General features: G+C 25.5%; 1 non-coding gene across 1 annotated transcript; it reads right to left on the reverse strand.

Annotated features, from left to right (window-relative positions):
* Window positions 1-10,673: 10,673 nt before the first annotated feature.
* Window positions 10,674-10,746, reverse strand: Trnar-ccu. The gene has a single exon. It is a non-coding gene; the product is annotated as a tRNA-Arg (tRNA).
* Between the last annotated feature and the right edge of the window lie 3,990 nt (window positions 10,747-14,736).

Consider the following 14,736-nt stretch of genomic DNA (forward strand, 5'->3'; position numbering starts at 1 on the left):
GAGGGATAAATAACAATTATAAAAATATACACATCATCTCCTACAAAAATACTTAAAACTAAGAAATTGCAACGGCAATTTCAATTTCCATTTCCATAAACGAAATGAAATTCACTTGACAGAAAAAAAAAATTTGATCATTTTATGGAAATTTTCCTCAAAATCAAAACTTGATTTTGTATATAGAATTTCATAGACAGATGGCGACCTTCTTTAGCGACTACCAGACCAAGGTCATTGCTAAGCAAAGTTAGAAACATCCTTGGAGATCTCCGATCGCATCACAAATATTTTTACATAACAATGAATAGGAATGAACGTGATTCGGTTCGTAAAAGTACTTCTTGAATCGAAAACAAACGGACACACCCTGACCATGTACAAGTTTGAGGATTTTCCGAAAGAAAAAAAAAATATATATATATATAGGAAGATTACAGTTAGTTCTTAGCTGTGACAGGCGGTGATATGTCAATGTGTTAATCTACTTTGTAAAGACACAATTTAATATTTTAATATGATAATAATAATAATAATGAATTTGAATGCCATAATTATTATTTTATAAAAAGAAATTCTAATCTGCTGGAAAAAATTAATGAGTGATGAGTTTTCGTTTGAATATAATACACGTGTCAAATAAAAATATCCTTCAAAAATCAAATATAATCTTTAAAATTAATTAAAAGTCCGAATATATATAGAAAATAGTTTAAAATAGTAGTAATTATTATAATAGAATGATTCTAAAATGATAAAAATACTTATCTAGATTGCATTTAACGTTTGAAACTTTGTAAATTAATTTATAAAAAATAGTTATAAAAAAAGTAATTTATATGTTGTAAATTACTGTTTGTCGTGAGTATACAAATTTTAATAACTAAAATAAATTATTTTAAATCAATTTTTTCATAACAATAGACGATTAGAATTATACAAAACTCAGGTATTTAATCACTCACGAAGTGAATTCGTCTTCCTGTCAAAAACAAAATAAAAATTTGACAGAAGTGGGTCATTGAACACCAAGACAAAATTAGCGGAAACAGCAAGTTGAGTCTCATCGGGTGAAAAACCCAAAAAGATTCCGACCTTGATCAAAAAAAAGAAAACTTTCTAATTAACCGAGAGAAAACAATAGGCAAGTCTACTATATGTTGCCTATAATATAGTCTAAAGGGAAATTACAAGTGACTGCGAAATACAGGAAACGAAAGAGGTCAGTTCGTGCCAGATGGTAAGCGACATTTTATATTATAACAATAAGGTTAACTATTTTAAATAGAAACAACTCGGAAGATATTAATAAAAGAAATTCATCAAAATTGTATGAAGAGTTTAATGAGATTCTTTTATAAATTTAGCGAACAAAAGTCTTTGATCTTTTAATGGATATCAAGCTTTTGTCGATCGAAAATTACATTTCACAATATTATTCTTAAATATGAAAGTCACTTTATTTATAGTATAAAGATTTTCTGTGCCTGTTTTTAAATTATAAATAAAGAAAAGATTGAAAGAAAGCACCGTTTGTAAAAATACAGTTTATCATTATGATTTGTAAAGTTTGATGCATTATACATAGAAAAAATAATAAAATAGAAAATTTCATTGGAAATTAATATAAAAAAGAAGCCAGGAACTTATAATTCTTATTTAAACACAATTTAAATAATTATAAATTAAAATATGAATGAAAATTTATATACGCTTAAATATTTCGCATAGCATATTTTCATGCTTTATATGTATTTAATAATTGGAAAGTTAAAATTATGCAAATTTGTTTTTAAATATTCAGTTTAGAAATGACAAGAAATTGTTTACAGAGCTTAAAATAATTTGAGCACTCATCATGTCANATTAAAGTTAACTACGAAACTTTGCATAGAATAGAAATAATGTAAATTTAATGTAGACCATGAGAAATGTTTTCATTAACCCAATGTAAAAATATGAATATTTAAATTTCCTATTATTGATATTTTAATTAAATGTTTTCTGTAAATAAAATAATTAAAAAGTTACTAAGAATTTCTTAAATGTTGAATAATTTTTTGTAGATCTGTGTTATGTAGGCCTATACAGTTTAAAAATTTTAAAATTTTAGTAAAATTCATCCTTATTTTAATCAATAATTAACTTTTAAAAAGAATCATAATGATAAATAAATAATAAAGAATGTCATAGAAAATAAATTTATGAATTACTTTAATTTTCGAAAACTTTTGTATTAACTAATTAAAGAAATGATGAAAAAATTCTGCTCCTGTAGCCTATTTAACATTCTTTAATCCATTTATTACTTGATTTATGTTCATGTATATCAAGAAATTTTTAAAATAAATGTTGACAAAATGATTTGTAATGTGTAATTTGTATTAAATCTAAATAGTTCGAATTTTTTGTATCCATTATTCAAGAAATTTATAAATTAATGATGATTTATTATTTAATTTATTACTGCATTATCGTCGTATTCTTCAAATTTATTATTAAAGAAACTATGTTTACTATCTGTATAAAATATTTAAAAAAAAATTAACCTGTACTGCAGGACTTAAACAAGATCTTGTATACATAGGCTTGAGGTACAGCGGGCCCCTTTTGCTCCTTAGTGGGCCTTTTTGCTATTATTATTTTTTTCAACAAATAAAATACTTCTTTATTAATAAAATGTAGTCTTAAAGATTAATTTATAGAGGTAGGAGCCACTATGGGGGAACCACTAAAGGGGAGCTCATTTTTACTATAGGCTCAGGGCGATCCTGCGCCTATGGTAAAAATTATTATAAAACGGCTTGCAAATTGTCATTTTGATAATTTTATCTAACTATTAATTAATTGCGAATAATAAATATATTTTTACATATGTTTAATAAATAGGTGTAAAAACATGAGTCTACTCTTATTTATTTAAATATATTTAAATTGACCAATGTTGCCTTTATACAGATATTCAAGAAATAAATAATATTTTTATGCTAATTTTTAAATAATTAATTAATTTTGAATTATGTAATAAATTTGACTTGTAAAATAATCCGATTTTGTGAATATTTCTTATTTAAAAAATATTAAAGTTGATGTGATTTAAATAAAAATTTTTAGAATAAATTAAGGATAGAAATTTTAAATAAAAAGTTGAACATCCTGGAAGCTAAAAATGACTTCAATTTGATACTAATTTTCCTTATTTTTGATAGTATAAAATTTAATAAAATAGATCTTTATAAAATATTTCTTATAATAGAATTATCCTGAATTAAATTTGAAAGAAGTTCTGAGGGATTTCAGATAATCACGCTCATTGAAGATTTTAAATATGGACCGTGAGAAACAATCATGGTCAAACTACAATACTTATAAATTTCCTTATTTAAACTGCTGAAATATTTTCGTTCAGCGACTTTACCTTCGGGCTATACCACAGGGCATGATGTCAGAAAAGACTTTCCTTCCTCTTCATCATCTTTCTGTTTTAATGACTTCGGATGTTAAAAACAGGTCAAACAAAACGAATAAACCATCCGTTTTCTTCTCTTGACAATCGTACCGAACCTATTATTCCAATTTATTTTGTGGATAATTTTCAATGTATGACCTAAACCTTTTGTTCTATTTAAACCGCAGCTATATATCACTCCAATGTTTATTTTTTTAATAAGAAATGCCATTCAGTGCGAAAAAATTATACAATAATCACTATATAATTAAAATTTCAACCCTGAATTAATTATATATTAAAATATAAAAAAGTCCTCGAAATATAAATATTATGGATATTAAATAAGACAGTAAACATTTTTGATAGCATCTCTCTCTCTTAAAAGGACATAAAAAGGACATATTCTAACTTTTAGAATAAAAACCATTGTCTAACAAAAAAATAGGTAAATTGACTTGTTCTAATATAAATGTAATTTATTCTACTTAAAGTTATGTAGGTTATACTGTATGATTAATATTTGCATGTTTTAGTTTTATCTTATCTCAATAGAAAAAAAATATTTTTACTGTATATATGTAGTATAATATATAATACTTTCTTCATTTCCTTTTATCTTTCTTGCATTCTCATTAATGATCCACCCGCATCCCTTATCATCAACTTTAAATTGTTTCGGTGTGATCTATAAGTTTTCATATTACTTATGAGCAGATGTTAATCATATAAATAGATTTATAAATGCATAAATCGAATATATTTTTAAGTTTTTATTCTACGATGAGATGTAATTATGAGTATTTTTCATAAATATTATAACTGTAGTTCTTTCCTACATATAATACTATGTATATAAAGAAGTAAATACAGTAACATTTTTCATATAAACATGATAAGTTCAGTTACACATCCTATGATTTTTATGTTAATGTATTTAAAAAAAAACCACAAAAATTTAAGTACAACTGACTTAGTGGGTTAAAATTTATATATATTTAAATGATCCGTAAACTGTATATTTCTTCGATTTAATAGAAAATAAATATAGAAGTATCTTTAATTGGGCATTAAAACAATAATTTATTTTAAATTTATAAGGTTTTAAACCAAATGAGTAAATTTATATGAATACAGAGCTTTAAAAAATTAAGTGCGTTGTCACGAATGCTCCTACATAAAGGTGAGAAATATGCTGCAATTTTCTGTATATAATGGCTTTCGAGAAAATGACGTCTTCTTTATCTTTGAAGAGAACCATTATAATCTCTCGGCCGTGCTTCTTTTAAGTGGAATGTCAGACAATATTTTTGCACTGCACTTGTCTAGTCGTCACTCATAATCTCGATTGCCTAGTTAATATAACAATAGAACTTACTCATAATACCCTAAATTTTCAATGTTCTTTTCTTCTTTTGAATTTTAATGATTTCGCTATTTAAAAAGCACTCAAACAGTATAAAAACATGAATTAATATCTATTATCAAAATCGTATATACCGATATAATAATCATTTTCCTAGGATATTTTTATTCAAAACTATTCTTTATTCCGAATTCCATTAATCATTTTAATGCTCAAAAATTGCGTATTCTTTTTATACGAAAATTATACAAATTAACTAAATATAAAAATTTTGATCAGATATTCNATTGCTTTGGTATTTGAAACTTTTATTTTTTAAATAGAAAAAACAAACAGTTTTATTTTCTATTTAATATTCAAAACATCAAAAATATTATGAATATTAAATATATAATTGTTAGTTAGAATGTTATTACAAATTATTGTACAAATATAATTAATGATTATTTTAAATTGTACGTTATTATATCAACACTTAATAATTCATTTATCATTTAGGAAATATTTAGCAACCATTGATGATATGTTCCTTTATAGATAAAGAATTTTTTAAAATCTATCTGCAGGCTATTGTTACTTCTCTATATTCTAGTCACTTGAACTAATTTTCCCTCAAGACTTCATTATAGGCTTATAAAAAGTATAGTTCATTAAATTTATCTGTAATTATCAGAAAGCAACTGTCAGTCCCCTGTTATAAAGATTATGTTACCTATCTTACAATACAATGTTATTCTGTTTTAACATATGATATTTAAATAATGAAATATAAATATATTAAATAACAATAATTTTTTTTTCATAGCTGTGTATTAATTAATTAGCTTTTTAGCTTTTTTAAATAACTGGGTGCTGCAAGACACGTTTGTTATGTTTGTACATTTTATTTTGTAAGTGAAAAAATAAATAAATAAAATTTACAGCAAATAAAAACTTTTAATTAAATAGTTTAATAAAAATAAATAATTTTCAAACTGTTTTATCACTATACGAATNAAAAAAACTCCTATAATTCGGTAAAACGTCATCGCCGACTCGTATCGCGACAGGATTGGTCGAATCTAGACCAATAGCGGATATTGTACAAACCATTGAGTTTAAACGAGCAGCGGACCTACTAAAAACCATTTATCATTTAACGTCCATAAAAATTATATTTATATTAATGATGTCTCCAAAGTTCAGCAAATTTTTCGCAAAAAAAGTAATTTATCAGGAAGCACACGAGTGCCATTCGATGACAAGCTCCACGGCGAAAACAAGCTTAAGCAATGGCGTCGTCAACGGTGCACACTCGGTAAGTAATATTACGATTTTTTTTGTTTATAGCATAGTTAATATGGATTATTCCCAAAAAAATTATACGTATTTTGGAAATGTTGAGTCGAATTAGTCTAGAATCGATTAATTTTATGGAAGAAACCTTTCAAACAGCCGTAGTCCGTAAACTGCATACCTGCCGGGCTGTGATTGGCTGGATCGTAGAAAATGGATTCATAAAAACCGGAACGTATCTACCTTGTTTTAGGGAGATTCATAAGGTTTTAAACCAAATGAGTAAATTTATATGAATACAGAGCTTTAAAAAATTAAGTGCGTTGTCACGAATGCTCCTACATAAAGGTGAGAAATATGCTGCAATTTTCTGTATATAATGGCTTTCGAGAAAATGACGTCTTCTTTATCTTTGAAGAGAACCATTATAATCTCTCGGCCGTGCTTCTTTTAAGTGGAATGTCAGACAATATTTTTGCACTGCACTTGTCTAGTCGTCACTCATAATCTCGATTGCCTAGTTAATATAACAATAGAACTTACTCATAATACCCTAAATTTTCAATGTTCTTTTCTTCTTTTGAATTTTAATGATTTCGCTATTTAAAAAGCACTCAAACAGTATAAAAACATGAATTAATATCTATTATCAAAATCGTATATACCGATATAATAATCATTTTCCTAGGATATTTTTATTCAAAACTATTCTTTATTCCGAATTCCATTAATCATTTTAATGCTCAAAAATTGCGTATTCTTTTTATACGAAAATTATACAAATTAACTAAATATAAAAATTTTGATCAGATATTCAATAAAAAAAATACTTTATAAAAACAATAATAAATTTAAAAATCATTTAAATGAGAATGAAAATAATGCTGAAAGGACTTTTCATTTTTTCCACTTAACAGAAAATAAAGTTTATAATTATAAATGTACTTATACCTTAAAATAATAATAATAATAAACAATATGTACAGCATGCAACATTACGTACATGTTGCATACACAATACGTAATGTTGCATACTGTACATATTAGTAATGTACACATCTAGTATATAGCATTACATCACATACATATAATGTAATGTTACATATTTATATTAGTTAAAATTTTACTTGAACGATTTATAAAAAGTTCCAAAAGGAGTTTCATAAGTTTAATGCTTATTACTCAGTCACGAATGAACTACAATAAAAGAAATTGTTTTATTTCTTTACACATTAGCTATATAAAGATAACAATAGGAATACCAAATAATTTCAATTTAGTATAAAAATAACCGAATCGTAATAAAGTAATAATTAACCTTAAAATTTAATTATCATCATTATCTAAATTCAATTTGATACTAATTTTCCTTATTTTTGATAGTATAAAATTTAATAAAATAGATCTTTATAAAATATTTCTTATAATAGAATTATCCTGAATTAAATTTGAAAGAAGTTCTGAGGGATTTCAGATAATCACGCTCATTGAAGATTTTAAATATGGACCGTGAGAAACAATCATGGTCAAACTACAATACTTATAAATTTCCTTATTTAAACTGCTGAAATATTTTCGTTCAGCGACTTTACCTTCGGGCTATACCACAGGGCATGATGTCAGAAAAGACTTTCCTTCCTCTTCATCATCTTTCTGTTTTAATGACTTCGGATGTTAAAAACAGGTCAAACAAAACGAATAAACCATCCGTTTTCTTCTCTTGACAATCGTACCGAACCTATTATTCCAATTTATTTTGTGGATAATTTTCAATGTATGACCTAAACCTTTTGTTCTATTTAAACCGCAGCTATATATCACTCCAATGTTTTTTTTTTTTTTAATAAGAAATGCCATTCAGTGCGAAAAAATTATACAATAATCACTATATAATTAAAATTTCAACCCTGAATTAATTATATATTAAAATATAAAAAAAGTCCTCGAAATATAAATATTATGGATATTAAATAAGACAGTAAACATTTTTGATAGCATCTCTCTCTCTTAAAAGGACATAAAAAGGACATATTCTAACTTTTAGAATAAAAACCATTGTCTAACAAAAAAATAGGTAAATTGACTTGTTCTAATATAAATGTAATTTATTCTACTTAAAGTTATGTAGGTTATACTGTATGATTAATATTTGCATGTTTTAGTTTTATCTTATCTCAATAGAAAAAAAATATTTTTACTGTATATATGTAGTATAATATATAATACTTTCTTCATTTCCTTTTATCTTTCTTGCATTCTCATTAATGATCCACCCGCATCCCTTATCATCAACTTTAAATTGTTTCGGTGTGATCTATAAGTTTTCATATTACTTATGAGCAGATGTTAATCATATAAATAGATTTATAAATGCATAAATCGAATATATTTTTAAGTTTTTATTCTACGATGAGATGTAATTATGAGTATTTTTCATAAATATTATAACTGTAGTTCTTTCCTACATATAATACTATGTATATAAAGAAGTAAATACAGTAACATTTTTCATATAAACATGATAAGTTCAGTTACACATCCTATGATTTTTATGTTTTTAAAAAAAATTAACCTGTACTGCAGGACTTAAACAAGATCTTGTATACATAGGCTTGAGGTACAGCGGGCCCCTTTTGCTCCTTAGTGGGCCTTTTTGCTATTATTATTTTTTTCAACAAATAAAATATTTCTTTATTAATAAAATGTAGTCTTAAAGATTAATTTATAGAGGTAGGAGCCACTATGGGGGAACCACTAGAGGGGAGCTCATTTTTACTATAGGCTCAGGGCGATCCTGCGCCTATGGTAAAAATTATTATAAAACGGCTTGCAAATTGTCATTTTGATAATTTTATCTAACTATTAATTAATTGCGAATAATAAATATATTTTTACATATGTTTAATAAATAGGTGTAAAAACATGAGTCTACTCTTATTTATTTAAATATATTTAAATTGACCAATGTTGCCTTTATACAGATATTCAAGAAATAAATAATATTTTTATGCTAATTTTTAAATAATTAATTAATTTTGAATTATGTAATAAATTTGACTTGTAAAATAATCCGATTTTGTGAATATTTCTTATTTAAAAAATATTAAAGTTGATGTGATTTAAATAAAAATTTTTAGAATAAATTAAGGATAGAAATTTTAAATAAAAAGTTGAACATCCTGGAAGCTAAAAATGACTTCAATTTGATACTAATTTTCCTTATTTTTGATAGTATAAAATTTAATAAAATAGATCTTTATAAAATATTTCTTATAATAGAATTATCCTGAATTAAATTTGAAAGAAGTTCTGAGGGATTTCAGATAATCACGCTCATTGAAGATTTTAAATATGGACCGTGAGAAACAATCATGGTCAAACTACAATACTTATAAATTTCCTTATTTAAACTGCTGAAATATTTTCGTTCAGCGACTTTACCTTCGGGCTATACCACAGGGCATGATGTCAGAAAAGACTTTCCTTCCTCTTCATCATCTTTCTGTTTTAATGACTTCGGATGTTAAAAACAGGTCAAACAAAACGAATAAACCATCCGTTTTCTTCTCTTGACAATCGTACCGAACCTATTATTCCAATTTATTTTGTGGATAATTTTCAATGTATGACCTAAACCTTTTGTTCTATTTAAACCGCAGCTATATATCACTCCAATGTTTATNTAAAACGAGTTTATAACTCTAACAACATTGTCTGCGTTTTTGTGACGTTTAAATTTATATTTATATATAAAATAAACGTAATTAATACAAAATGACTTGTTACAATTTAAGATAATATTAAAAACAGCTCATTTTTTTAAAATGTTAGCAAGAAGCTATAATAACGAATTTAAATTTTAAACGGAAATTAAATATGTAAGTATTATTACAACTAATTAATAAATAATAAAGTAAAATTGTAAATATTGCTGTTATTATTCTGAAAGTACAATGACAATGCCGTACAATAGCGTTGAATATTATTGTAGTTTCTTTGTATTAAACAAAAGGTGACGTATATCTTTCTTAAAGTTGTTTTTCACTAGTCAGAAATAATTACCTAAGCATTACGTTGCAGTTTGGCTTTTCACTAACTTAAAATAATTACGAAGTTTAGGGTGCAGTCTGGCCTTTCGTGCCCTTCCTCTCTTAATACAAACATCTTTGTGTGTGGAGTGAATGATAACAACAGAAACACACTAAGTTCGCTTTATCGCTGTTATCTAATTATCATTTTTACTGTATTCAATTTGAGTGTTGTTTGAAAGTTTACTTAATATATAATTATACAATAATCATTTTAAAACGTTAAATATTTCTGTAATTAATAACTTTTCGAAAATTTTCTATAAATATTAATTATTGATGTTTAATTAGTTCGTACTAAAATTACTAACAAACAATATAAGAATTAATATTACATATTTAACGAATAAAGTACTGAATCTGTAACAAATATATACTAATCAGTTATCAAAGATGGAAGATTTTTTTTTTATTTATACTATATGTACTGTACTTTTTGCCAATCTTTAAAGCAATTTACCAGGAAAATACAAAACAGGTTCATTAATAAAAACTATACCCCTGGCGGGACTCGAACCCGCAATCCCCGGTTTAGGAGACCGATGCCTTATCCATTAGGCCACAGGGGCTACGATTAAGCAGCTTCTTTATTATACTATATATTTCTATCGCTATATCGAGGTAAATGTATTGTTTGAATAGTTTTAAATTCACATAAAATTTGTTCCTTACATTATACGGTACGTTTTATACTAGCACGAATTTAATATATACAAATAGAATGAAACATTTATGAGAAAATAGCTACTGTACTTAGTCATCCATGGAAAACTAGGACATTTTTTGACGATTGCACTACGGAGGGAAATTTAGGAAAATTACTGCATTTATTTTCATTCATTATAAAATTTCATTCATGTAGACTGCAGTTATCTATTTATATCGATGATTTTAAAATCAATTAAAATAACGATAATTTATATTTTTATTTATCATTATAAAATAATTTTTTTAAGAATCTAAAGTTATGAATGGAACTATTAAATATTTAAATATATAATAATTATCTTATGTTTTAGTTATTCCAATTATGTAGAGTACTATAGGAAAATTTATAGTAAAGTTTTTACATAACTTCTGAGTTACCATATTTAGATTTATATTATTAGCTATGGGATAAACGAGTGAGAAATGATTGCTTATAATAAATTTTTCAAACTTGAACTAAGACCTACGTTCTGAGTTGATGCTTCTATATTGAATAATGAGCAATTCCGAAATTTAAAAACAAGTTTCTAACGGGACTTTTGGCAAAGGAACAGGTATTATAGGTTATAACCTCCGAACTTACACAAGTAGATGATTGACTTTGACCCGATATTCTCTAAAAAAATCATGATATAAAACGCTGTTTAAATGCGTTATTCATTGAACTAAATGCAAACGTACCATTGAAAATGACAGTGTGATGTATTGTATATGAGCAAAATTATCACACAAAAACAAAATTTAATTATAAATAATAACTTAGATGGACCTGTTGACTTCTTTTTTTCAAGTTTAATTTGTTTTAATCACTTTCATTTTGCGTGGGAAGGAAACATATTTGACATTTTATTTACATTCCCGTCTGTTATTGAAGCAAGAACAATTAAGATAAATACAGGAAAGTAGAATAGAGAAAATAATTACTGTATAGCGCAATTTGCATAAGTTTTCTCTTCTATTCAACGAATTGTTAAATAAATAAAATAATAGTTTAGTAAGCATTATAAAATATAATTTCTTTAGTTTAAAAATCTAAAATGAATTGATCATAATGAATAACATAAAAGAGAAATTAAAATGAGTACAAATAAATTATTTCCTATACTATTTATTAAATATAAAATCAATAAAAATACAAGTACACAAATACATAGAATCTACTTACTTTTACATTCGAGTAAAAAGTTTTAAAACAACAATTTAAAATACATTAAGATCAAGATTATTTTTTAAATCGAATTTTTATTCAAATTTTATAAATGAAAAACCATAAAATGTATAGACGATTTTTTATTATAAAAATGAATTCGGATCATATACACATTAGTTACTACACGCTTCTATAAACTATTATAGATTATAATTTTTTTTTATAAAAACATTCATAATTTGTTTACATTTTACAGCTTCGTATCTATTAATCAGTTATGACACGATTCAAATAAGATTTAAACACTATAAATAGCCACACGTTTTACAATTCTTCAAATATCTTCGGTTTATAAGTTTTGAAATTTCTTACGTCTAAATGAGTAATGATTAGTAAACATTACTAGTTTCCTAATGTCAAGGCAATTTGTCAAAGAAGTTCGACTTAACATAGAAATGGCTTTCAAATTGATTAATTAGTTAATTTTTAGTGCAACTTGACTACATAGAGTACTCGTGCAATCATTTAACACGCNATTTTAATAAACTGACAAAATACTAAATTATATATTAACCATTTCCATAACAAAACTTCTTACGATTATTTTCAATTATTAAAACAATTAGAGGGCATTAGCATAGAATAATAAGATTTATCACTCGTGAAATTTTACGATGCTATAAAATTAAATAGAATAAATAAAAAATAAGTATTTAATTCACGAAAACTTTGCCTTAAATAATAGGTTTTAGCCCTCAATATCTGAGATATGGTAGAAAATGTCATTGGAAACAATACAAATGGATTGTCCTATCCGGAATTGTCCTATAAATCACGTGAACGTGACAAGAAAACGTAAGAAAATCACGCACAGCAAGAGGTGGTCCAAACACCTTTTAACATCGCATTTACAATGGTCGATATAGCACAAATTCGTAAACTCCCACGGGTACTCGTGATTTCTGTAGTAAGATTTTAACACAACAAAACAACCCACAACGAAAATTCACGTTCATCCTATTTTATTTTCAGCGAATCGTTCGTGATCGGTCTATGTTTCGAATAGAAAGAGAAAAGGGTTAATGGTTTTCGATATTTAGTAGGAAGGTCGTGAAAGTTAACAACCTTCTTCTATAAACAGAACAAGCCCAATTTAATGAGGTAAAAGTTGACTGAATTTACAATTTAAATGTTCATTCATTACTACTACTTTAGACAGTTACAAAGTACGTTATTTGTGTTTTCTTTTCAGCATAAATCTCGATTTTTAACAAATATAGGACGTTAGCAGATATTTTATGAGGCTTTAAGTATTAATTATTACTGTAAGATCTGAAGCTATTTATAGAATTTTTATTTTAATAATAATAATACCTACCTTAATTTAGATTATAATTTTTTTTTATAAAAACATTCATAATTTGTTTACATTTTACAGCTTCGTATCTATTAATCAGTTATGACACGATTCAAATAAGATTTAAACACTATAAATAGCCACACGTTTTACAATTCTTCAAATATCTTCGGTTTATAAGTTTTGAAATATCTTACGTCTAAATGAGTAATGATTAGTAAACATTACTAGTTTCCTAATGTCAAGGCAATTTGTCAAAGAAGTTCGACTTAACATAGAAATGGCTTTCAAATTGATTAATTAGTTAATTTTTAGTGCAACTTGACTACATAGAGTACTCGTGCAATCATTTAACACGCTTTTCTTAATTCCAATTATTGTTAGATTAATCATATTATATTCATAAACGTATTAAACATGACTGATTTATAAAATTATATCCATCTGGATTACATTGATCCGTAAATTTGATAAATTATCTTTCTACATTCTAACATATGCATAAACGATTCTATTCATTGTTCGCCAACTGAGAGTGTAAACACGATCAATTGAAAGTTAATTGAAAGATTTTTAATTTGTGATTATAAGCTGCTAATGTTTTTGTGTCGGCGAAAGAAACAACGACTTTCTTTATTTCAAAAAGGCTATGAATATGTAACAATCGATTTAATTTATGCAGAACAGGCATGTCTCTGTTTCTTTGTGACCACCCTATGAGTAAACATGCAATTTTAATAGCTTAATTATAATGTAGCTGAGGCGTATACTTAACCGGGAAATACATATTTAATCTGTGGCTATTACCGACTTGCTGATGTACTGTACATTAGGTGCAATGCACCCTATTCATAAGAAAGATCTTCGAGTGCAGGATGTACAGTACTAAGGACAAATAATAAATTACATAGCGCATTTTAATTCGGTTCAAAGCGCAGAAATAATTTAATTGTTGCATTTATTTGGAGTGTTTTTAACACTTATAATAGTTGCCATTAACAATCATTTCTTATATAATTTTCTTTTTTAAAATTAAAATTAACTTAGAGGCAAATGTATAAAGAAAGAGACTCATTTTATTATTTTCACGACTATTTTTTATTGTTTTGCTTTTTTTTTCCTGTAGGAAATAATATTAAGCGACTATGAATATCAATAACAATTATTTATAAATAGAAATATTTATTTATAACTAATTATATAAATTTTTAATTATTAAGTAGGAAAATATAGTATCTTATATTTATGTCCTTTTTAAAATAGATTAAATTTATTAATAGTAAATGGTGTAAAAAAATAGACAACGTTTAAACTTGTATGTCATTAGCATAGAATAATAAGATT

Source organism: Centruroides sculpturatus, unplaced genomic scaffold, assembly GCF_000671375.1.
Source record: "Centruroides sculpturatus isolate CEXI.00-Female unplaced genomic scaffold, Cexi_2.0 scaffold606, whole genome shotgun sequence".
Taxonomy (NCBI): domain Eukaryota; kingdom Metazoa; phylum Arthropoda; class Arachnida; order Scorpiones; family Buthidae; genus Centruroides; species Centruroides sculpturatus.